We start from the raw sequence: 25,743 nt of genomic DNA, 5'->3' as shown, positions 1-25,743 counted from the left end.
TTTGAATGTGTCCCCTAAATTTTATATACTGGAAACTTGATCCTGAATGTGGTGTATTAGAAGGTGAGGTCTAACAGGAGGTGTTTTGGGTTATGAGGGCACCACCCTCGTGAATGAATTAATACCATTAATCATAGGAATATCTTTGTTCTCATGGGAATGGGTTTCTTATAAAAGGACAGTTGGGCCCCCTCTTACTCTCTCTCACTCATGTGATGCCTTCTGCCATGTATAACACAAGAAGAATGCCCTGACCAGATGCCAGTGCCTTGGTTTTGAAATTCTCAGTCTCCAGAATTGAGAAGAAATAAACAGATTTCTGTCCTTTAGAAATTACCCAATCTCATATTCTGTAATAGCAGCACAAAACTAAGACAATAGTACTACTCTCTCTGTGTGTGTGTGTGTGTATGCACATGCATGTGTATGTGTACAGATGTTAACATACTCTGCTGGTGGAAATCTGAATTAGAATAACTTTATTGAAGGCAAAGTTGGCAATTTTATTGGACTTTTCTATGTCACCTGAAATTCCTCTCGACCCCACCTGTCATTTTTGATACCACTGCTAGTTTTGTTCAGGTACAGTTAACAACCTTTTACATCTGGCTTTACTGCCTCTTTCTTGCTTTGAGATATGAGCTTCTGTGATGACCAGGTGAGGGTTTTCAAAGGCATCCCTCTCTGAGAAGTCTGCAAGTGAGAGGGAGTTAAAATCTGAAGAGCCACTCTTGACTAATGGGGAAAGAAGCAAATTTAAACCATGGGAGAAAAAGCACTGAGAATCATTTCCTACATTTTATCATACAGTTGCTAGCAGATCTAGCACCAGAGATTGAAGTGGTGCCTCTGAATAATATATTCTTAATTCACATTTCCTTTTGATTTAGTTTGGGTGCCCCTTCCAAATCTTGTACTGAGATGTATTCCCCAGTGTTGGAGGTGGGACCTGGTGGGAGGTGTTTTGGTCATGTGAGCGGGTCTCTCGTGGCCTAGTGCTGTCCTCCGTGGTAGTGAGTTCTTTTGAGATCTGGCTGTTTAAAGCACGTGGCACTTCCCCACTCTCTCTCTCTCTCTTGCTCCTGCTCTCACAGTATGAGACATCTGCTCTTCCGTTGCCTTACACTATGATTGGAAGCATTCTGAGGACTCACGAGAAGCCAAGCAGATACCGGCGCCACGCTCCCTGACAGCTTGCAGAACTGTGAATTAATCAAACCTCTTTTCTTTATAAATTACTCAGTCTCAAATATTTCTTTGTAGCAATGCAAGAATGAACTAACGCACTTTTCCTCTGTTTTACTACACTGTCCTGCATTCCTGCTTCCTCAGATTATATTTCCAAATTAATCATGTGCACCCAAGCCTTTGTCTCATGCCTGACAATTAAGGGAATGAAGGCTAAGAAACAGTAATATATAAAAATGTAAGGGTGCATAACTTTTGTTCTTGTAATTCCACTTTTTAGAACTTCTCCAAAAATGAAGGAGAAAGAATGAGGAGAGAGAAAAAAATATATGTTTAACTATAAAACACCTCTTTATATCTCTAGTTTCTTAATTGCTGTAGCCTCAACTTTTGCATAAAGATTGTCTTTTAGGTCAATATAGTTCTTTCCTTTAGAAAGTCTTCAGTTTGTTAATACCAATAGGAAAACTATGACCAAGTTTTGACATTGTTATTAAACAGATGTCTAAATACAATGAAGATATTGCTGAATGCCTATGTCTGCAATGCTTATAATAACAGCCATAACTTTAAGTACACTTATATTGTCTTGCTTTGTTTATGAATGTGTTTTGATTTAACTAGAAAAGTAACAGAAAAAAACTTTTACAATTTATAATTAATTTGAGGTTCAGTGGAAGATTTACAGATCCTGTGAACAGAATGTAAGTATGTGTGGTTATTTGTTTTTATGTGTGGTAATTTTATTATTTTTTTTATAAATTCTTATAAACTAAAATAGATTAGATAACAAATATTTTCACAAACCAATGTTTATACACATCAATCTTTATCTTCAGCAAATTAAAATAAAGTATTACTGGGAATGATCTTATTTTACACAAGAAATGAAGCTAAAGATGTTGATAATTATTCTTTAGGGTACCACAGCAACAGTTCCAAGAATCCTTTTAAAGCTTAAAAAGTCTGAAATAACACTGTTACATTAGTAAAGTGTTTCTGCAGACACTTGCAATATAAAGAAACATAATGGAGAGGTCTAGAAATAGAAACGTTAAAGAAAGTTTACTTAGAATAATCAATTTTAGAAGTTTTCTTTAAGTCAGCTATCCAGGGAGTTGATGAATTACTTTTGTTTGTTTGTTTGTTTGTTTGAGATGGAGTCTCTCTCTGTCGCCCAAGCTGGAGTGCAGTGCCGCGATCTCGGCTCACTGCAAGCTCCACCTCCTGGGTTCATGCCATTCTCCTGCCTCAGCCTCCCAAGTAGCTGGGACAACAGGTGCCCGCCACCACGCCTGGCTAATTTTTTGTATTTTTGGTAGAGATGGGGTTTTACCAGACCAATTACTTTTAAAATGTTGTAGATAATAAAATGTCTCTAAGTTTCTGTGAAATTCTTATTTTAGTGACTTTGTTGCCTTTATTCTTTGTCTCTATTTATTTTCTTAATTATAAGTGAGGTTAAAATTTTTTAATATCGTTTTTAAATATTGTTACCTTGTTTTGTCAACTTTCTTGTATGTCCCTTGCATATGTTTTCATAGGGTCTTTTTTTTTTATTGTCAAGAGTTCATTTTATACTAAGAAAATTACCAAATGTCAAAATAGAATTTTTTAACACTTGGTTAGTTCATTAATGAGCTAATTATATATTTGAGACATGTTTATCTATTTGTATATAAGTCACCTTTTTAACTTTTCAAAGCTGTATGTTCACACTTTTTTTCTGTCAAGTGAATGGCAACATTTTTTTCTAATTTTTCAGTTGTCTTTTGACTTATGTAAAACCTTATAAGATTTCACTGGCTTATATAATTAAAAATATTTTGTATAATTTGTTTGTTGTTATGTTTGTGAATTTGAGATTTGGGGACATACTTAGAAATTACATCTCTTCCTGCAAAACTATTTTAAAAAATAGAACACTAGCCTTTTCCAGTATGTTATGGTCTCTCATTTTGAATATTTACATCTTTCCTCTTTCAGAAATTATTCACAGATATGAAAGTAAGTAATCTGCTTATATTTTATCTAATATCTATCAATCTTTACATTTATTTTACAATTGTTAAATAATTCACCTTATATCTCTGGCGTAAAATGGCAATTTTTAAATATTCTACATGTCCATGTGTCTTTAGACATGTTTCTGTTCCATTTTTCTGTCTATCTAATCAAAAGCAAGCATCATCCTACTTTAGTGGCTAAAGCTCTACTTCAAGCATTATTCTCTGGTACAGCTAACTCTATCCTGCTCTGCACTCAGCTTTGCAGGTCTCCTGACTATTTTTCCATGTATATCATTCCAGTTGGCCATTATATTAATATATAATCATATAAATTTAAAAATGTCTCGTTTTTATTGGGATGGCATATTTTAAAAATTAATTTAGAAATAATTCACATCTTTACAACATTAAAAATTATTATCCAAATATTAGGAGTGTCTTCCAATGTATTCAAATATGTTTTGTCCCTTCCCCTTATTTGGAGCAAGAGAAAATTATTATAATAGTCTTTCAAGAATTCTTATTTTTAATTTATTTATTCTTTATGCCATTTTTGTTGCTCCTGTTTTCTACTTAATTAGAAGCTTGTACTTTTGATAAAGTATGCATTGAAGAAAACTTCTTAAATATTATGAAGGAAAAATCTAGCAAACCTCATTCAAAGTGGTTAAGCGCTCAAGTCATTACAAATACAATGAACTAAGGATGCTTGCCATCGTCACCATTTTTATTCAATACCTTTTGGATGTGCTAGCACATTTTTAAAATCAGGTAAAAACATTACTTTTATATATTATGGCCAAGAATAGATAAAACTAATTTTCTTTAATGACAACATGTGAAGTCACTGTTAATTGCCTACCAATGGTAGTTTCACCATACTTATTTGCTGAAAAATCACACTTATTTAATACCCTCCTATTTTCCTGTTACTCATGGTGATGTACTGTCAGTATAAGTCAATCATGGGAATTCCATTTGCCTTCTAGGTTACTGGTTTTGTTGTAGGTATGTGACATAATTATAGTCAATTCGACAGTAGGAGAAATTTGCTGAGAATATTTGAGGAAAATATTTTTCTCAATTTCAAAAGAAATACTAAGGAGAAAATTATCTCCCCATGTGTGGCCTGTGTATATTAATGTGATAGTAATATTATGGGTGACACATTAAACTGCAGTCATCGCATGGCAATGAGTTGAGCTAGCCCAAAGGAAGCTACACACTGACAGGCAGAGTTGAAAGGTCTCAGGACCCAGGTCCTTGTGCTGCTGAACTAAACAATCTTAGATCTCTGTCTATAAGACTCTTTTTGGGTGACAAAACTAATTTTCCTCATGGTCTAAACCTATTGAACTGGGATTTTGTTTCTATTACTTGCAGCTAAGAATACATTGATATTTATTTATACTTAGAAAATTCCAATTACTACTATTGACAACAATACTACAGAAATCAAAACTACTAAACAGAATAAGAAAATGTTGGAAGATGTCCATAAGGGACACTTGTAGAAAATATGCTTTTCTCCTCAGGCACAATATCCAGATCTCTGTTGTCCTCAGTGGTCCCAGGCATCCAAAGTATGCTGGTTCCTTGTCAGCACTTAAGAGGCTGGTTTCAGTCCTTTCAGTATTTCCTTTTATAATTCTGGCTAACATACTTAGCTATTGTCTATATATTTAGATGTAAGTTACAGTTCCTTTTAATTCTTGAATTGAAATAAACTAAATTGATTACATTTTGCTTGCTTTTTTTCTAGTCTTCTCACACTCTCATTTTCAAATTATTATTTTTACATTTTAATGTTAACAATACAATAGTCTTTTCCATAACCAGAATTCCTACAAGTTTGACCTTTATTCTGTAGTTAAAAATCATCAAGGCTTTTTCACCTCTCCGTTATATCATGGCTTCTCCATTCCAGTTATTTATTTTGATGCAACTCCTGATTAAATAGATTATGGCATCAAGTAGTTTTTATTTTCAATAATGATTCAAGTAAACTACATTTCTCAACTTCTTTTGTGTTTCATGTTTGTCATTCTTATATTTAAACAGCTCTTCTAGTTACACAATTAGATTATCAGTTATTTGCTGCATGTGCCACTATCTTCTAGCATTGAAGAAGTAAGGCTGTGGCCAGCCTGATTTTGTCTTTATCATGAGTTGCCAAGTTATCATGAGTTGTTTTTTTTTTTGTAGAAATCCAGAATTTTCTATTTCTTTGAAATAACAGTAACTTTACCAAGTTATTTGCAGAGATTAGTTTCTCTTTATCAGCTTTGCCTGCGACACAATGTGTTTTATTCAGTAAATATTTCTTTTATAAGATAGCTGACAATTCTGTCGAGTTTTTTTCTGTTTATTTTTTAGGAAAAATAAGAAAGCATAAATTGAATCTTTTATCTATCTTTATACTTATATACAGCTTGAATATTTCTAAATCTGAAAACCCAAAATCAGAAATGCTCCAAAATTCACAACTTTTTGAGTGTCAACATAATGCTACAAGTCACAAATTTCACACCTGATTACATATGATAGGTCATGTCAGATACAGGCAGAAAACACACAGTTTATTCAACATCCCCAAAGGACCAAAGACCCTCCCAGTCCTGTTCAATTGCAGTATATCTTTTCTGCACATGCCTAGATTCCCCCATGCAAGCACACCCACAAAAGGTGTGGGTGCAGGCTGGACACACCAATGGCAAGTTTCTCATAATTCTCCACATGAGGTCAAGACCTGTGTGCTTTACTCACTGTGTTTCTTTGCTTATTCTCTACTTGGTGATATAAAGCTATTGTTTAAAATATAAAGGCAAAAAAGCCTGCAGATACCCCTGTAGGTAACAGTGATAAGAGAAGGAGAAAGCATTTATGTTTATAGCATGGAAAGTCAAACTGCTGGAGAAACAACAGTGGTATAAGTATAAAACATCTTTCAGAAGAGTATGGTGTTGAAATGATCATCATATATGATTTGAAGCAACAGAGGATAAACTGTTGAAGGTCTCTTCTGTGCTGAAAGTGATAAACAGAATTAAAAATAGAAAACACTACATAAAGCTAAAAATGAAGATTCTGGTTATGTATTAAAAGAATGGCTCCATCACAGTTTCAGTGCACACATGCCACTTCATGGTATGCTGATTATGAAATAAGCAAAGAACCATTACTATGAACTGAAGAGAACTATGAATATTCAACAGGCTGGCAGCAGAATTTTTTTTAAAAGACTTGGCATTACACGTTAAAAGATTTGTGGTTGTAAAGCATTTGCTGATTGTGAAGCAGTGGGAGAATCCATTAACAAGTTTGCCAAGGTCACTGCTGATGAAAATTTGACACTAGAATAAGCCTGTGATATTGATGAAACATCACTGCTTTGGTGTTACTATCCCAGAAAGACACTGACTACCACTGATGAGACCATCCCTACAGGAATTAAAAATGCTCAAGAGAGAATAACTGTGCTGGGATGTGCTAATGCAGCAGGCCTGCCTATGTGTAAACTAGCTGAGATAGGTGAAAGAGTCCTCTCTATTTTCAAGGAGTTAATTTCTTACCAGTCTGTTATGACGCTAACAAAAAGGCATGGATCACCAGGGACATCTTTTCTGATTAATTTCACAAATATTTTGTACCAGTAGCTCATGCTCACTGTAGGGAAACTGGACTGAATGATGATTGCAAGCCTGTTATTTCTTGATAACTGTGTGTGTCTGCAAGTCCCCCAGCTGAAATACTCATCAAAAATAATTTCTATGCCATGTGCTTTCCCCCAAATAGGACTTCATTAATTCAGCTACTTGATCAGGGTATTCTTAAATCAATAAAGAGTAAATATAAAATTACTTTTTGGATGTCATGGTAGCAGCAGAGAATGAGTTTTCAAAAGGCATTTAGCATGAAGAATGTTTTACATGCTGTTGCCAGTGCTTGGAACACAGTGACTAAAGACACAATTGTGCATGCCTGGTACGACCTCTGGCCTGTGACTAAGTTCAGTGATCATGATGAACAACATGGTGACTTTGAAGAATTCCACATGTCAAGTGAGAAAAAAATGATGTCTGACCTTCTTATATATGCAAAATATATACCTTAAGAGTCTTTCAGTAAGCTGTAAGAAGTAAATATTGAAGGTGTTTTTTAACACCCCTAATGAGGCTCCAGTTTATTTCTTGACTAAGGTGAAATAGCCAAAGTGGTTCTGAGTCAAAGTGATCATGATAATAGTGACAATGAAAATGATGTAAACAGTGTAAAAAAAGGTGCCTGTAGACCACAGGATGAAATGTGTGATGGGTTAATGGAAGGACTAGAGCAGTGTGTATATATACAGGAACAAGAAATCATGTCAGTTCATAAAATCAGAGAGACTTTGAAGACAAAAACCATTGTTAATGAGGCTCATAAATATGAAGGAAACATTTTTAAAAGCCATCTAGCAGAAGATCTCCTTATTCTTAGAGGACCCATATCCTGTTCTTCAATGGTTCCTGATGTTTCTTTTCATCTAAGAAAATAAAATTCAGTGTACAGTAACCTTTTAATCAAAACATAGCATCATAGGTGGAGACTGAAAGCCTGCCATTGTTAGTGGTTGCTTTGTTTTGTTTGTTTGTTTATTTGTTTGTTTTGGGGACAGAGTTTTGCTCTGTCACCCAGCCTGGAGTGCAGTGGCACTATCTTGGCTCATAGCAACCTCTGTTTCCCAGGTTCAAGTGATTCTACTGCCTCAGCTTAATGAGTAGCCGGGACTACAAGTGCGCACCAACACACCCAGCATATTTTTGTATTTCTAGTAGAGATGGGGTTTCTCCATGTTGGCCAGGCTGGTCTCGAACTCCTGACCTCAAGTGATCCACCCACCTCCACCTCCTAAAGTGCTGGGATTACAGGTGTGAGCCACTGCGACCAGCCAATGGTTGCTTTAACAGCTGATACAGGTTTTCTGGTGATGCTACTGTGCTGCTTAGTTACTGTGAACACATTGTTTTTTCACTGTATAAATTGTATGTCTTTTTTTACTATTAAGTATTTATGTGTAAATAAGTGTAAGAAAATGATTGCTTACCAGTAGCAGATAAATTCAGAGTCAGAAATGACGGTGATGCCAAAAAAGCACAGCTTGATTAAGTGGGTGGCTGATAAAACAACAATTTTGCTTTCTGATGGTTCAGTGTACACAAATGTTTCCTGTAAAAAATTATTTAAAATATTGTATAAAATTGCCTCCAGCCTATGTTTATAAAATGTGTATGAAATGTAAATGAATTTTATGTTTAGACATATGTCTCATCCTTGATACATATCATTATGTATATGAAACATTTCAAAATCCAAAAAAATCTAATATCTGAAATACTTCTTGTTCCAAGCATTTCAGATAAAGAATTATCCCTCTCTCTCTCTCTCTCTCTCTCTCCATATATATATACAATTTATCTTAAAGGCAGAAAAGATAGAATAAAAGCTTCTGGGGGTGAATGAATTTGTGAAAAGTCACATCAAAATTAAGTGATTACAGATCAGATGAATTTATATACACAAATTTTATATGTATAGGAATATACATATAAATATATATAATATGTAATGTGTATATATATGTGTGTATATATGTGTATATAATACACACATATATAAATATAAATATATAAATATAATATATAAATATAAAATATATTATATTTATATATAAATATATATATAAATATAATATATAAATATATATTATATATTATATATAAATATAAATATATAAATATATAATTTATATATTTATAATTTATATATTTATATATTTATATTTATATATAATATATATTTATATATTATATATATTTATATATATATATATTTATATATTATATATAATATATAATATATATTTATATATAAATAATATATTATATATAAAATATAAAAAAAAAAATATAAAAATATATTATATATTATATATAAATAATTTATATATTTATAATTTATATATTTATATATTTATATTTATATATAATATATAATATATATATTTATATATTATACTTATATATATATTTATATATAATATATAATATATTATATATTTATAGTCTTTTGTTGGTTTTCTCCTCTTCATTTTTGTTTTCTACTACCTTATAGAGACCCTTTGCTGATTCCTTAACTCCTTCTTTAAGTAGAGTTGTTTAATCAGGGTTACCAATGTATTTAATAATATTTTAGGGCAGGACTAGCAGAGGTAACTAGCAACATTTATTTGAATGTGTCTGCCCCAAATTCCCTTATACTAATAGCTTTTGTTTTACATCCTTGGAATATGGCATTCATTGTAGATAGGAGAATTCTAGAGATGTGCTACTATCTTTGATTTGAATGCCGACTATACTTGTCAGCTAAGTTATCGTGGGTGTCATTTAATTTCTCCATGCCTCAGTTTCTTTGTCCCTATAAAGGCAATAATAATGATATACCTACTTTATAGTGTTGTAGAGAGGCTTTAATAGGTTAGTATATGTACAGTGCTTAAAATAGATATTGGCACATAAACATCTACTAAATAAGAGATATTAATATTATATTTTCTCTGTTTTCAGTGTTGCTCCTCCTGAGTCAGCAGAAAGCCTGTATACCTCTAGATGAAGCTCTCTATGTCTCAGTTTTTCCATTTTTAAAAAAATCTGTTAGCTGATTCTATTTAGAAAATGTACGTCTGCTTGACTCTTCCTTACTGCAAACTAAGTTATCTCCAATTGTTTCTCTAAATTAGAAAGTAAGGTTACAGAAAACAAACAAACAATGGAAGTTAATTCTTTCTTTAGCTTTACCAACACTACCATTTTGAGTCCTAAGGATGCTCTGTGTTACTTATCTAGACATCATTGTCATAGGCATTCTCATTACCTTGACATTTTCAGGCCATATAACTTAATTTCAGAAAAAAATCCTTAATATATCTTGAGATATTTATCAGTTCTATATTTTACTTTAATTAATCCACATACATCATTATACTTAGAAGACATTTCCCAAGTTTGTGTACTGTGGATATTTTCTAGTGTCATTGTATTTTTTAATTTCTTTGTACTGTTTCCAGTGAATTTCAAAAACGAAGATAGAGAAAACAATTTTTGCAACAACCTCTTGAAATAAAAATCCCATAAATTGTATTTTGTGTGGGGTCCCATAAGTTAAATAATAGAATCCAGTGAGTTCACAGTTAATAGTCATTTTTAAAAATTTTCCAAGTAGCATATATTCAATTATTTTATATGTAGAAGCAGGGTCAAGTTCCCCTCCTGGAGTAGAGGGAAAACACGCATCTTTAAACTACATTTTCAACATTTATGTTTTTAAGTAACATATTACATGACTATAGAGGATAAATTTGGAGGAGAAAGTAAAATTGTGAGTGTGTGTGCATGCATGTTTTTCCCAACAACTTGCATAGCTTCCAGGGAATGAGAACAAACATGTCCGCAGCTCTGGCAAAACTGATGGAAACCGGACAGGGGGGAAAAAGCAGAGCACAATGTCTGCAAGATAAGCAAGCTATTTGGGATTACAGGTAGTGGAAATTTCAAAAATCTCTTTGTTTTTTTTAACTTGCTTCCTATTAAGGCAAAAGCTAATCTTCAAGCTAATTTATTGTATTATAACTATTTTAGCCTAGTTCATTTTGATATTAACAACTCTCTTTACCATATGACTATTGATTTTTAAAATTCATGCTTTAATGATTCCATTGCATCATTTTTAATTCTTAACTTATGTTTCTAATTTTAGCATATTTCAAATCTATTTCAAACTAGATAGGATATAAGTAATAAAGGAGTATATTAATTAATAAAAAAAGAAGAAAATGTAAATATGGGGTACACGTGAGAGATTGCTGAGGAGTTTTCTTTCTTGCCTTTTCCATATTGAATAATGCCCTATTTGATAATTAAAATTTGACCGCAGCCTGATATTGCTGTGATTCTCCACTGCCTCAAAAAAGAAAATATTCTTTCTCAGAGAGACTTACTCTTCATAATGTTTAAAGGCAGCAGACATAGTATCCACAATGTAAAAACTGTAATTTTTATATTTAATCATATGTTTTTCTTTCATTAATATATGAAGTTGTTGAGCCATGCATATTTATCTGAATGATAGATTAGATGTATATATGTCCTATCACTATCATTGAGTATAATTAATTTTATCAGTCAAATAAGCCAAATTATGACTCATCAGTTGATATAAATATTTTATCTCCTAAAACCATTTTGTTTTTATGAAAGTTATTAGAATTCTGCTGCTATATTTGGTCAATTTTCCACTTAATCAGTTAGACATAAGAAGGTTTTTAGTCTTTGTGGAATTTGTCAATTGCTCACAGTATGATGCCCATTGCTATGACTCTTTTTATCTCTGTTTGAATTAGTCCAGCTACCTTCTACTCTTCTTTTCTTCTCTATGCTGTATTATTAAAAGATATTTTTCTGTAATTTAGTTTTATTTATATTGGTATTGCAAATGTAATATACCAGTAAGTACTTTAGTAAAAGGATTTTTTTACAGACAAATGCACACCCATTTTTTTCTGTTTTTGAGACGGAGTCTCACTCTGTTGCCCAGGATGGAGTGCAGTGGTGAAATCTCAGCTCCATGCAACCTCCACCTCCCAGGTTCAAGCAATTTTCCTGCCTCAGCCTCCCAAGTAGCTGGGATTACAGGTGCCCACCACCACATCTGGCTAATTTTTTTGTGTATATTTTTAGTAGAGATGGAGTTTTACCACGTTGGCCAGGCTGGACTTGAACTCGTGACCTCAGGTGATCCACCTGTCTCAGCCTCCCAAAGTGCAGGGATTACAGGCATGAGCCACTGTGCCCGGCCTGCACACCCTTTTTATTGTTGAAATAGACCCCACATGAACTCATCTTTTATGAAATTGAGATGATGAAACAGAACAAGATAAGAAGGAGGAAGAGGAGGAAAGGAAGAAGAGGAGTATAAGAACAACAACAAAGAGAAGAGAGAAAAAAAGGTGATAGCAATTACAGGTTATTTTGCAGTCAATGTGCTTTAATATGAACCAAAACCAATAAAAAGTCGTGATGAGGTATTACTCTTCTCCTTCCCACTTTAAAAATGAAAATGAATTATTTTATACAAGTATATGTAAAAGTCTAAACATGGAAAAGCAAATCTATTGTTAATATATTTTACATACAGTATAGGTAAAGGTCAATATGTATTTTAGAAATGGTATGAAATTTGAACTAAATTAATATTTATTCAAATACTACACGACCATAATTTTATGTTTAGTATTCTAAAAATATTTCTGATGTTAAAGAACTTGATTAAGAATATGACTCTGATAGTTTATTTCTTTAATTTTCAAAATTATATAATTTTAATTAATTAATTAATTAATTACTGATTAAATAATCAGTTAACTTTTCTACACCAGTAAGGAATGCCAAGTCTTCATTCCTAGGTGGCATCATTTTGTAAGAAAATTCTGGGAGATAATTAGAGGAGAAACTAATGAAACAAAAAGGGTAAGGATTAGGAAATAAATAGGTGTTTACTAGCATTGAATCAAGCTTTCTGTCCTGTTATTTTAAATAGAAATAAAGAACAATAGAACTCTCAGTAGACCACATATTACTTGGAAGGACACTGAGATAACTGTAAAACGATGTGAAGTACCAAACTAATCAAGGTTATTCGCTGAAAGATAATTAGGAAAGTACAAAAGGGTTGACCTAAAAATTATTCAATTTTTCAAATGAATAGGAATATAACTCATCTTTCTCCCCTGTCATCAAATTTCTTTGTCCATGGAACTCATAGCACTTACATACCTCTTTTTGTAAAATCATATATTGCTTTGTAATAGCTCATAAATTATCTTATTTAATATTTGATGTATATATGAAACATTATCACACCTATTTTGTAAACTTCTCTCCAGCAGAGCTCCTTGTGGTATCTGAAACATGCTTAGTATAATGATGTACACCTCCTACTGTAACAACCTCTGTACCTGCAATCCACTCAGACATTTATTAATGAACACGCCAGATTGATCAGGCCTTCATGTTTGTTGTTCCACTCTGATTGCTAATTAATCAAGAGCTAGCTTGTAACACCTCCCTCCCCACTTTTTCTTTCCTATTCTCTTTATGCTCAACCTTAATTTTTTTTTTGCAGGACAATCATTTATTCATGTGACTGGCTTATAAAAATCTGCCATCTTTATCTGGTTTTTATATTGACCCTCAAATTTTCAATATTGTAATATTAATTGTAATGATATATATGAACACATGGAAAGCTATTGCCTAATTTTTCTTCTACAACTGCAAAGATCCTCATTGCATGCCTTTTCTCTGGGACCTAAGTACATTTTAAATGTTTAGAAAGCATTTTTAAATATTTTCTCCTTTGTTGTTTCAGAGATGTAAACTGCCTTGTTCTACATTTTGATTTATAGGTACTGTATGTGTTTAAATTTTTAGAATTGTGTTGTCCTTTTTCTTGATATATTATTATTCCTAAACTTACAAAACACGGCATATACATATTAAACAGCTAACCAGATTTCTCATTAGCAAGAAGCTCTGGGAAATAAGAAGGGAAAAGAGTATAAGAAATGTGGCAGGAATTTAAAAAAAAAAAACTCATCAAAAGATGTTTTTGTTTGGGCCTATGTAGAGCCTGCTTAAAAGTTGTTAGATTATTCCCATCCAGAAGACTGTGGTGAAAATTTAATCTTTGAATTTATGAAAACTAATATATGTGCATGTTTACTTCCATCTATATATTATATTACATGAAGTATACATAAGTATACATAAAAAGTATACAGGGTGATAGAGGAGTTGGAGTGAGATGGAGAAATAGAAGGCACTGCCAATCATCCCCTCTGCAAGGACACCAATTTAACAACTATCTACACACAAAAGCACCTTTGTAAGAACCAAAAAACAGGTGAGCACTCATAGTACCTGGTTGTAACTCTGTATTACTGAAAAAGGCACTGAACAGATAGTAAAAAACAGTCTTGAATTCCCAACACCACCCCTCCTCTATGCCTTGGCAATGGCAGCATGGTGAGGAGGGCATTTCTGTGTGCAAACGGGCAGATAGTGCAGCAACTTTGAGGCATTAAACTCACTGGCTGGCTGGTTATAGCAGAAAGGAAAACTGGACCAAATTCAGCTGATGCTCACCCACAGAGGGAGCATTTAAACAGCCCTCGCCAGAGAGGTATTGCCAATCGCAGTGGTAAAAACTTGACTTCCACAAGCCTTGCTGCTGTGTGTTATAGTGTTCTGGGGCTCTAAATAAACTTGAAAGGCAGTCTAGGCCACAAACACTGCAACACCTAGAAGAGTCCTAGTGCTAAACTGGGCCCAGAGACAGTGGACTCAGGGGGCACATGACTCACTAAGACACCAACTGGGGTAGCTAAAGGAGTGCTGGCATCAATCTTCCCCTACCCCAGGCAGCACAGCTTGCAGCCCCAAAAGAGACTCCTTCCTTACGCTTAAGGAGAAGAGAAGAAAAAATAGGAAGGATATTGTCTTGCATTTTGGATACTAGCTCAGCCACAGCAGGACAAGGCACCAGTCAGAGTTGTGAGGCCCCTTTTCCAGGCTCTAGCTCCCAGATGGCATTTCTAGACATACCTTGAGCCAGAAGGGAACATACTGCCTTGGAGGGAAGGACTTGATTCTGGCAGCATTTATTACCTGCTAACTGAAGAGCCCTTGGGCCCTGAATAACCAGTAGCAATACCCAGGTACTACATCAAGGCCCTAGGGTGAGATTCAAGACTTGCTGGCTTCAGGTGAGACTCAGCACATTCCCAGCTGTGGTGGCTGTGGGCAAGACTCCTTCTGTTTCAGCAAAGCAGAGGGAAAAGTAAAGGGGGCTTTGTCTTGCATATTAGTTACCAGCTCAGCCACAGGGTGGTAGAGCACTAAACAAGCCCTTTGGATCCATGATTCCAGGACTTGACTCTTGGATGTCATTTCTAGACCTGCTCTTGACCAAAGGAAAGACCACTGCCTTGAAGGGTGAGTCCCAAGCCAGGCAGCATTCACCAAAAGCTGACTGAAGAGCCTTGGGACTTGAAGGAACACCAGTAGTAGTCTGGCAGTCCTCCCTGTGGGACCATGGTGGTGGTGGTGGCCGTGGGGTGAGGCTCCTCGGCCTTTGGAAAGCAGTGGGGAGAGTGGGAAGGACCGCATCTTATGGTTTAAGTGCCGGTTCATCCACAGCACAGTAGACCACAAAGTAGACTTCTAGTTTACTCTAGTCCCTGGCTCCTGGACAGTACCTCTGGACCTGCCTGGGACCTAGGGGAGTTTGTTGCTCTGAAGCAAAGGACAAAGGCTTGGCTGGCATTGCCACCTGCTGATTATAGAGGCCCAGGGCCTTAAGCAAACATTGGCAGGAGCTATGGATTACAGCAGGCCTTGGGTGAGACCCAGTGCTGTGCTGGCTTTAGGTCTGACCCAGCACAGTCATAGAAGTGGTGGCCACAGAGGTGCTTGTTTCACTTCAATCCCAGCTTCAGGTGGCTCAGAACAAAGAGACTTCATTTGTTTGGGAGAAAGTAAAAGAAGAGAACAAGAGTCTCTGCCTGGTAATCCAGAGAATTCTCCTGGATCTTGTCCAAGACCATCAGTGTTGTACCTCTATGAGTCTGCAAAAAGCACAGCATTAATGGGCTCGAGGTGCCCCCTAACGTAGATATAGCTTGGATCACAACACCAAGAGCTTTCAAATATCTGTAAAGCCTTCCAAGGACAGGTACAAAGAACCCCAGAATGTTAAGAAATGCCTAGACACAGACAAACATCTGCAAGTATCAAGGCAATCCAGGAAAATATGACATCACCAAATAAACTAAAAAAGGTACCAGGAACAAGTCCTCAAGAAGCAGAGATATGTGACTTTTCAGACAGAATTCAAAATAGCTTTTGAGGAAACCCAACGAAATTCAAGATAACACAGAGAAGAGATTCAGAATTCTATCAGATGAATTTAACAAAGATATTGAAATAATTGAGAAGCATTAAGAAGAAATTCTGGAGCTGAAAAATGCAATTGGTACACTGAAGAATGCATGGAGTCCTAAATAGTAGAATGGGTCCAGCAGAAGAAAGCATTAGTGAGCTTAAAGACAGAGTATTTGAAAATACACACTCAGAGGAGACAAAAGAAAAAAGAATAAAAAAAATGAAGCATGCCTACAGGATCTAGAAAATAGCCCAAAAGGGTAAGTCTAAGAATTATTAGCCTTAAAGAGGAGATAGAGAGGAGTAGAAAGTTTATTCAAAGGGATAACAACAGAGAATGTCCCAAACCTAGAGAAAGTTATCAATATCCAAGTACAAGAAAGCACCAAGCATATTTAACCCAAAGAAGACTATATTTAATAGTCAAACTCCTAAGGATCAAAGATAAAGAAAGGATCCTAAAAGCAGCAAGAGAAAAGAAATAAATTCAAGGAACTTTAATACATCTGAAAGCAGACTTTTCAGTGGAAACCTTACGAGCCAGGAGAGAGTGTCATGACATATTCAAAGTGTGAAGAAAAAATATTCGGCAAAGATATTCTTCAACCATGAAGGGAAAATGAAGACTTTCCCAGACAAACAAAAGCTGAGGGATTTCACCAACACCAGACCGGTCCTGCAAGAAATGCTAATACTTCAATCAGAAAGAAAAGGACATTAGTGAGCAAAAAGTAATCACTGGAAGGTACAAAACTCATTGGTAATAGTCAATACAGAGAAAAACACAGAATATTATAATACCGTAACTGTGGTATGTAAACTACTCTTATCCTAAGTAGAATGACTAAAGGATGAACCAATCAAAAATAATAACTACAAAATTTTTTAAGACTTAGTGAGTACAATAAGATATAAAACAAAACAATAAGTTAAAAAGCAAGGGTACTAAGATAAGATATAGAGTTTTTAATGATTTTATTTTCACTTATTTGTTTATGCAGTGTTGTTACCAGCTTAAAATAATGAGTTGTAAGATAGTATTTGCAAGCCTCATAGTCACCTCAAACCAAAAAACATACAACAAATAAACAAAAAATAAAAAGCAAGAAACTAAATCATATCACCAGAGAAAATTACCTTCACTAAAAGGAACACAGGAAGGAAAGATGAAAGGAAGAGAAGACCACAAAACAACCAGAAAACAAGTAACAAAATGCAGGAGGAGTGCATCCCTACTTATTAATAATATTGAATGTAAATAGACTAAACTAATCAAAAGATACAGAGTAGCTAAATGGATAAAAAATCAAGACCCATTCATCCGTTGCCTACAAGAACACCTTTGAAGACACACATAGACTGAAAATAAATGGATGGAAAAAGATATTCCATGCCAATGGAAACCAAAAAATAGCAGGAGTAGCTACAGTTACACCAGATAAAATAGATTTCAAGACAAAAATTATAAGAAGAGACAAAGCAGGTCACTATATAATGAAAAAGGGGTTAACTTAACAAAGGATATCACAATTGTAAATATATATGCACCCAACACTGAAGCACTCGGATACATAAAACAAATATTGTTAGAACTAAAGAGAGAGATATGTCCCAATACAACAATAGCTGGAGACTTCAGCATCACATTTCAGCATTGGACAGATATTCCACAGAGAATCAACAAAGAAACATCAGACTTAATCAGCACTAAAGATCAAATGGATCTAATAGACATTTCATCCAATAGCTGCAGGAAACAGATGCTTTTCTTCAGCACATGGATCATTCTCATGGATGGACCATATGTTAGGTCACAAAACACATATGAAAACACTAAAGAAATTGAAATAATATTAAGCATCTTATCTGACTACATTGCAATGAAACTAGAAATTGATAACAGGAGGAATTTAAGGACTATGCAAGTACATGGAAATTAATCAATGTGCCCCTGAATGACCAGTGGGTCAATGAAGAAATTAGGAAAAAAATTAAAAAGTTTCTTGAAACAATGAAAACAAAACATGTCAAAATCTAGGAGACAGAGCAAAAGTAGTAGTAAGAGACAAGTTTATAGCTGTAAGTGCCTACATCAAAAAAGAATAAAAACTTCAAATTAAAAAAACTAATAATGCATCTTAAAGAACAAGAAAGGCCAGAGCAAACCAAACCCAAAATTGGTAGAAGAAAAGAAATAAGAGAAATTATAGCAGAAAGACATAAAATTGAAATGAAGAAAACAATACAAAAGATTAATGACACAAAACTTGTTTTTTTAAAAAAAAGTTAAACAAAATTGACAAACTTTTGGCCAAACTAAGAAGAAAAGAAAGATTTAAATAAATTAGAAAATCCAGAAGACATGGATAAATTTTTAGACTCATACAACCTACCATTAAGAAGAAGATTGAACCATGAAGAAATTCAAAACCTGAACAGACTAATAACAGGTAATAAGATTGAAGCCATAATAAAAAATCTCCCAGTAAAGAAAAGCCTGGGACCCAAAGGATTCACTGGTAAATTCTACCAAACATTTCAAGAGAAACTGACACCAATCCTACTCAAACTATTCTGAAAAATAGAGGAAGAGGGAATACTTCCAAATTCATGCTATGATGCCAGTATTACCCTGATAACAAAAGCAAACACAGATGCATCGAAAAAAGAAAACTGCTAGCCAGTATCTCTGATGAATACTGATGCAAAAATCCTCAAAAAAATATGAACAAACCAAGTTCAACAATATATTAAAAAGAAGATTTGTCATAGCCAAGTGGGATTTATCCTTAGGATAAATCCCAGGGATACAGTTAGCATCATACTGAATGCTGAAAAAATTTAAGGCTTTTCTCTAAAATCTGGAAAACAACAGGGCTGCCCACTGTCACCACTGTTACTCAACATAGTATTGGAAGTCTTAGCTAGAGCAATCAGACAAGAGAAAGATATAAAGGGCTTCCAAATTGGAAAGGAAGAAGTCAAATTTTCCTTTTTTACAGATGATATATTCTTATATTTGGAAAAACCTAAAGACTCCACAAAAAAATGATTACCTGATAAACAAATTCAGTAAAGTTGTAGGATACAAAATCGATATACAAAAATCAGTAGCATTTCTATTTGCTAATTGTGAACAAGCTGAAAAAGAAATTTAAAAATTAATCCTATTTATAATAGCCACAAATAAAATACCTAGGAATTAACCAAAGAAGTGAAAGATCTCTACAATTAAAACTATAAAAGACTACTGAAAGAAATTGGAAAGAATATCAAAAAAATTTTTAAAAAATCATGTTAATAGATTGGAAGAATCAAAATTGTTAAAATGTTCATACTACCCAAAGCAATCTACAGATTCAATGCAATCCCTATCAAAATACCAATGACGTTTTTTACAAAAATAGGAAAAACAATTCTAAAATTTATATAGAACCACAAAAGACCAGAATAGCTAAAGCTATTCCAAGCAAAAAGAACAAAATTAGAAAAATCACATTACCTGACTTCAAATTATACTACAGAGCTCTAGTAATCAAAACAGCATGATACTGGCATAAAAACAGACACATAGACCAATGAAACAGAATACAGAACCCAGAAACAAATCCATAAACCTAAAATGAACTCATTTTCGACAAAGTTGCCAAGAACATACACTGAGGAAAATGCAGTCTCTTCAATAGATGATGTGGGGAAAACTAGATATCCATATTCAGAACAATGAAACTAGACTTCTGTCTCTCACCTTATACAAAAATCAAACCAAAATGGATTAAAGACTCTAAGTCTTCAAACTATGAAAGTACTACAAGGAAATATTGGAGAAGATAATTTGTCTGGGAGAAAATTTCTTGAGTAATACTCCACAAGCACAAGGAACCAAAGCAAAAATGGACAAATGGGATCATATCAAGTCTAAAAGCTTCTGCACAGCAAAGGAAATAATCAACAAAGTAAAGAGACAACCCACAGAATGGGAGAAAATATTTGCAAACTATTTGCAAACAAATCTGGTGAGGGATTGATAACCAGAATATATACGGAGCACAAACAACTCTATAGGAAAAAAATCTAATAAGCTGATTAAAAATGGGCAAAAAATTTCAGTAGACATTTCACAAAGAAAGACATACAAATGACAAACAGGCATATGAAAAGTTGCTCAACGTCACTGATCATAAGAGAAATGCAAATCATCCAGTTAAAATGGCTTATGTTAAAAAGACAGGCAAATACTGGTGACGATGTGGAGAAAAGGGAACACTCATATACTGCTGGTCAAAGTGTAAATTAGCACAAGCACTATGGAGAACTCTTTGAAGCTTCCTCAAAAAACCCAAAAATAGAGCTACCGTATAATTTAGCAATCTCACTGCTGGGTATATACTCAGAAGAATCGAAATCAGTGTATCAAAGTGATATCTGCACTTCCACGTTTGTTGCAGCACTGTTCACAATAGCCAAGATTTTGGAAACAACCTAAGTGTTCATCAATAGTTGATGAACACAGAAAATGTGGTATATACAATGGAGTACTGTTCAGCAATAGAAAGAAATGAGAACTTGTCATTTGTAACAACATGGATGGAACTGGAGGATATTACATTAAATAAAATAAGCCAGGCACAGGAAGACTAACTTTGCACAGGAAGATCTCGCTTATTTGTGAGATCTAAGAATCAAAACAATTGACCTTATGGCTGTAGAGAGCAGAAGGATGGATACCAGAGGCCGGGAAGAGTAATTGGGTTTAGAGGTGAAAACAGGATGGTTAATGGGAAAAAAAAAAGAGAGAGAGAGAGAATAAATAAGACCTACTATTTGACAGCACAATAGGGTGACTGTAGTCAATAACTTAACTGTACATGTTAAAATAACTAAGATATTATAATTAGATTGTGACACAAAGAATAAATGCTTGAGGGGATGGATACCCCATTGTCCATGATGTGATTATTATGCATTGCACGCCTGCATCAAAGCGTCTCATGTATCCCATAAATATATATATCTACTATGTATTCACAAAAATTAAAAATTAAAAAAATATGCATAGGGTGAAGGAGAACAAGAAGGAATCATATAAAGCTAGCACAACTTTCAGACCACTGAAAGTTAGGTGATCAAGCAATGTGAAGTAAAGTTTAGAATTAAATTAGTATTTTTCAAAAAAAAGTATAGATTTACACTAATATTGTAAACCAAAAGTCAAAAACTACTGATCTGTAGCAAAAATCCATTCTACTAATCTGTTTCAGTTGTCCTATACAATGTTAGTCATCTTAATTTCTTAAATATTTTTAAATTATTTGTTTAACATTTAAATGAATACAAGTTCCCATAAAATCTTGATCTCTAAACTCTCAAAAAATCAAATTTCCGCTAACACTAGGCCTGCGTTCCCAAAGGGCAGTGATAAACCAGAGCTATGTTGAAGTTTTCTTCATGCTTTTAGGGCACTTCAGTCTTCCTATTGCTTCTGCTGCACTGAATACAAGGGTCAGTGGCCAGTCGTGAGCATAACTGTCATATTTTCGTAGATAACAATTATTTCAAAAGGAAACATTTCTGGTATTCATATTCTGTCAAAAATAGAAAAACGGAAGATCAGTTTGGAGGACCTTATACTTCAAAATAAAGGGAGGTGGATGAAGAAAGGGAAGAGCATATGGTGGAAGCATAAACTGTTTGTACATGTTTAATATTAAGCAATAAAAGAAGGTTTTACAAAAACAGCTATCTGCTTTCCTCATGTATTCATACCCAGCCTCTACAACCATTTGAAATTGCAAACTTTGTTTAAAACACTTATCTGTTCCCTTTTCCCTATCACGTCAGAAAGAGTAAACAGAGAATACCCTAGCACTGCCAAATTCAAACTACTTGTTTGCTATTTTTTTACCTAACTCTACTTCTTGTTTTTTTTTTTTTTGAGACGGACTCTCGCTCTGTCGCCCAGGCTGGAGTGCAGTGGCGCAATCTTGGCTCACTGCAAGCTCCGCCTCCCGGGTTCACACCATTCTCCTGCCTCAGCCTCTCCGAGTAGCTGGGACTACAGGCGCCTGCCACCACGCCTGACTAATTTTTTTGTATTTTTAGTACAGACGGGGTTTCACCGTGGTCTCGATCTCCTGACCTCGTGATCCGCCCGCCTCGGCCTCCCAAAGTGCTGGGATTACAAGCGTGAGCCACCGCGCCCGGCCTACCCAACCCTACTTCTATTTCACCACTTATGTTAAAAACATAACCAAGCAATTAACTCTATGGCAGTGGTTCTCAACCCTAGCTGCACACTAGACTCACCTGGGACACTTTAAAAATACCACTGCCATGCCTCCACCCCCAGAGGTTCTTATTTAGTATGTATATAATGTGACTTTTCCATCAGCACTTAAATTTTTTTTTAGCTCCCCATATGATTTTAATGGGAAGCCAAGGTTAGAATCATTGCTCCAAGAATTTTGCGTCCATTAAATACTGGAATATATGCCATCCAACTTCTGCTCTGTCACTTTGAAAATTTCATGAGTTACTTAACCTCCTTAGGTCAAATATTTTTCTTTATAAAATGTTATAGGCAATGACACAGGGTGAGTTCTTCTGGAAGCTGAAACTAAGGCAAAGATTCCAGTGAAAAGCATATTACACACTTTCAGGAGCAAATTCCCCAGAAGCCTGATACTGCTGGAAGCTCTAGAGAGTGAATGACACCTCAAAGTTGGTCACAAACATGAAGGCAAAGAAGTGGAGCTTTTGTACTCCTGCACCAGTTATTGACTATGTAAGGGTGGGAGTGGGGAGGCAGGGGAAATAACCTAAGAATTTCCAGTGCTTCCAGCCACCACTACCTACATGTGAGGGGCTCTGTTGGTCAAGGACAATTCTCTGATCACTGGTAGGCACAGTCAGCAGGAAAGCACCCAGAAGATGGGGGATGGGTGCATGGAGCTGGAATACAGGATCCTAGGGGCATTACTATGGGACTCCATGCAACCGTGCCCACTACAGACCACCCACACATTCTTACAGAAGGGAAAGTGCAGGATGGTGGTGCAGGAAGGACAAGGTGGTGTTGAACTAGAAGATCTCGAAGACCTTTTCTAGGTGAAAAAAAATCTATAAAATACTGTCTGAAACATGCCGTTTGGATCTATTTTCTAACTGATAAATGCTTAAAGATTTTGTTCTCTATTTGCCTCAATCATCTTTTGATTCTTATTTTGGTAACTGCATGACAGTTTGACAGGATACTAATTAACAACAGAAACTTGATTATTTCAAGGAAGTTTAAGGAAATACCTTAAAGCTTTAATAAAGGAAGGAAAACATTCTTTACCAAGGTAGTTGCTCAGTCTTACCAGTCAGGATGTTATATATTTGTAAGCCAATTTGGAGTCATGTAACATGACCAAAGATTTACATAAATAACTAGATATTTAGAAGATATATTATATTTTTACATTTGCCACAAATTTATTTAACTGATTATGTAAGAATAATACATAATTTTTACATAATCAGCATGGTGGCTCACGCCTGTAATCCCAACACTTTGGGAAGCCGAGGTGGGTGGGTCACCTCAGGTTGGGTGTTCGAGACCAGCCTAGCAAACATGGTGAAACCCTGTCTCTACTAAAATACAAACATTAGCTGGGCATGTTGGTGTACACCTGTAATCCCAACTACTCGCGAAGCTGAGGCAGGAGAGTTGCTTGAACCAGGGAGGTGGAGGTTGCAGTGAGCCTAGATAGCTGCCATTGCACTCCAGCCTGGGTGACAGAGTGAGCAAGAAGCATCTATGTACAATTTAGTCTCTGTTATCTGTTTTAATCAGAAATCCTATAATGGGCTATGTAAGACTTATGTTCAGATGATTGAGGCTTATAGCAAATATATTTTCCTAGTCGCAGAGAATTAAGGGAGCAGACAGCAAGAACAGCTTTTCAGGCACTTAATTGTTTTTGCTATGAAAAACTATAGTAAATGAAGCACAACATTTTCACTCAAAATGAAAAATGGTAACTAATTTACTCTAATAAGTACAGCAGTAATCTTAAGAATATTATTTTCAATCATATTAAATTTGGCTTGCCTAGAGAATAATGTCTTGGAAAAGAACCAATGTTGTATAAATTCGTAGTACAATCTTGACACTCAGCCACAGAATATAATGTAGAAACTCTGATAAAGTTTCCTCAGCACAGTCTCTACAAAAACCCTTTTGAAAAATAAGTTGAAGTTGCTTTTTGCTATTGTAAGCAAATTACCAAAATGCCTATTTTAAGTAAATAAGGCAGGACTAGAACATAGTCCAATTAAATTTAAATTTAAACAAAATTTAAATTTCTTGACACTATTTTCTTTAGGTTAGTGGTTAAATGAATAAATTATTAACATATATATGTATATGTTAATGACACACATATACATATGTGTCATTAACATATAGGCCAGCCAAGCCTTTGTCCTTTGCTTCAGAGCAACAAACTCCCCTAGGTCCCAGGCAGGTCCAGAGGTACTGTCCAGGAGCCAGGGACTAGAGTAAACTAGAAGTCTACTTTGTGGTCTACTGTGCTGTGGATGAACCGGCACTTAAACCATAAGATGCGGTCCTTCCCACTCTCCCCACTGCTTTCCAAAGGCCGAGGAGCCTCACCCCATGGCCACCACCACCACCACCATAACATATATATACATATATATGTTATATATACGTATCTATAACATATATATTTATATATAACATATATGTATTTATATTATATATAATATATATACATATATATGTTATATGTATATGTTATATATATTTACATATAACATAAATATGTATATATATACACATATATATGTTATATATAACATATATATGTATATATGCATATAAATGTAGACAAAATACATATATTTGTGTGGGAGGAAAACTAGCAATTTTAAAGATCTACTTGCCTATTTTATATTACATAGTTCATATAAATTATATCACTTAATACAACAGCCTATGAGATATATTAAGCACAATATTACAGGATAGGAAAAAATAATCAAAAATATAAAATCAATTGCCCAAGGGGGACATAGCTATTTAACTTTGCAGTTGAGATTGAAATCTCAGTCTGACTGGCTTCAAAGATGCTCTTTTTCACTACACTGTGCAAGGAAAAGAAGTATGTAGCTAAAAATAAATGAACGCCACAAAACTCTTTCTGCCTTTTCTGAGATCAAAATTTACCTCTACAAATTCTGGTTTAGATTTATGTGAATAAGTCAATCCTGATGCTGGTCCATCTTATCGTCTGAAAAGTTTTACTTTTTATACTGTAATATACAGAGTCATTTTTTAGATTTTCTTTGAAGATGCTTCAGGAAATGTATGAGAAAAAAGAAAGAAAAGTTGCCACCTGACCTTGTCCTCCAACTCTGTTCTGAGCAAGAATGGAGAGGATTTGTGAGGGCTTCCTCACGTCTAAATTTCGTTATGCTTGGATAATGAATTCCAAAAACAA

Source organism: Nomascus leucogenys, chromosome 18, assembly GCF_006542625.1.
Source record: "Nomascus leucogenys isolate Asia chromosome 18, Asia_NLE_v1, whole genome shotgun sequence".
In the NCBI taxonomy this organism is placed as follows: domain Eukaryota; kingdom Metazoa; phylum Chordata; class Mammalia; order Primates; family Hylobatidae; genus Nomascus; species Nomascus leucogenys.
The sequence above is the reverse complement of the archived record's forward strand: the minus strand, read 5'-3'. Positions refer to the sequence as shown.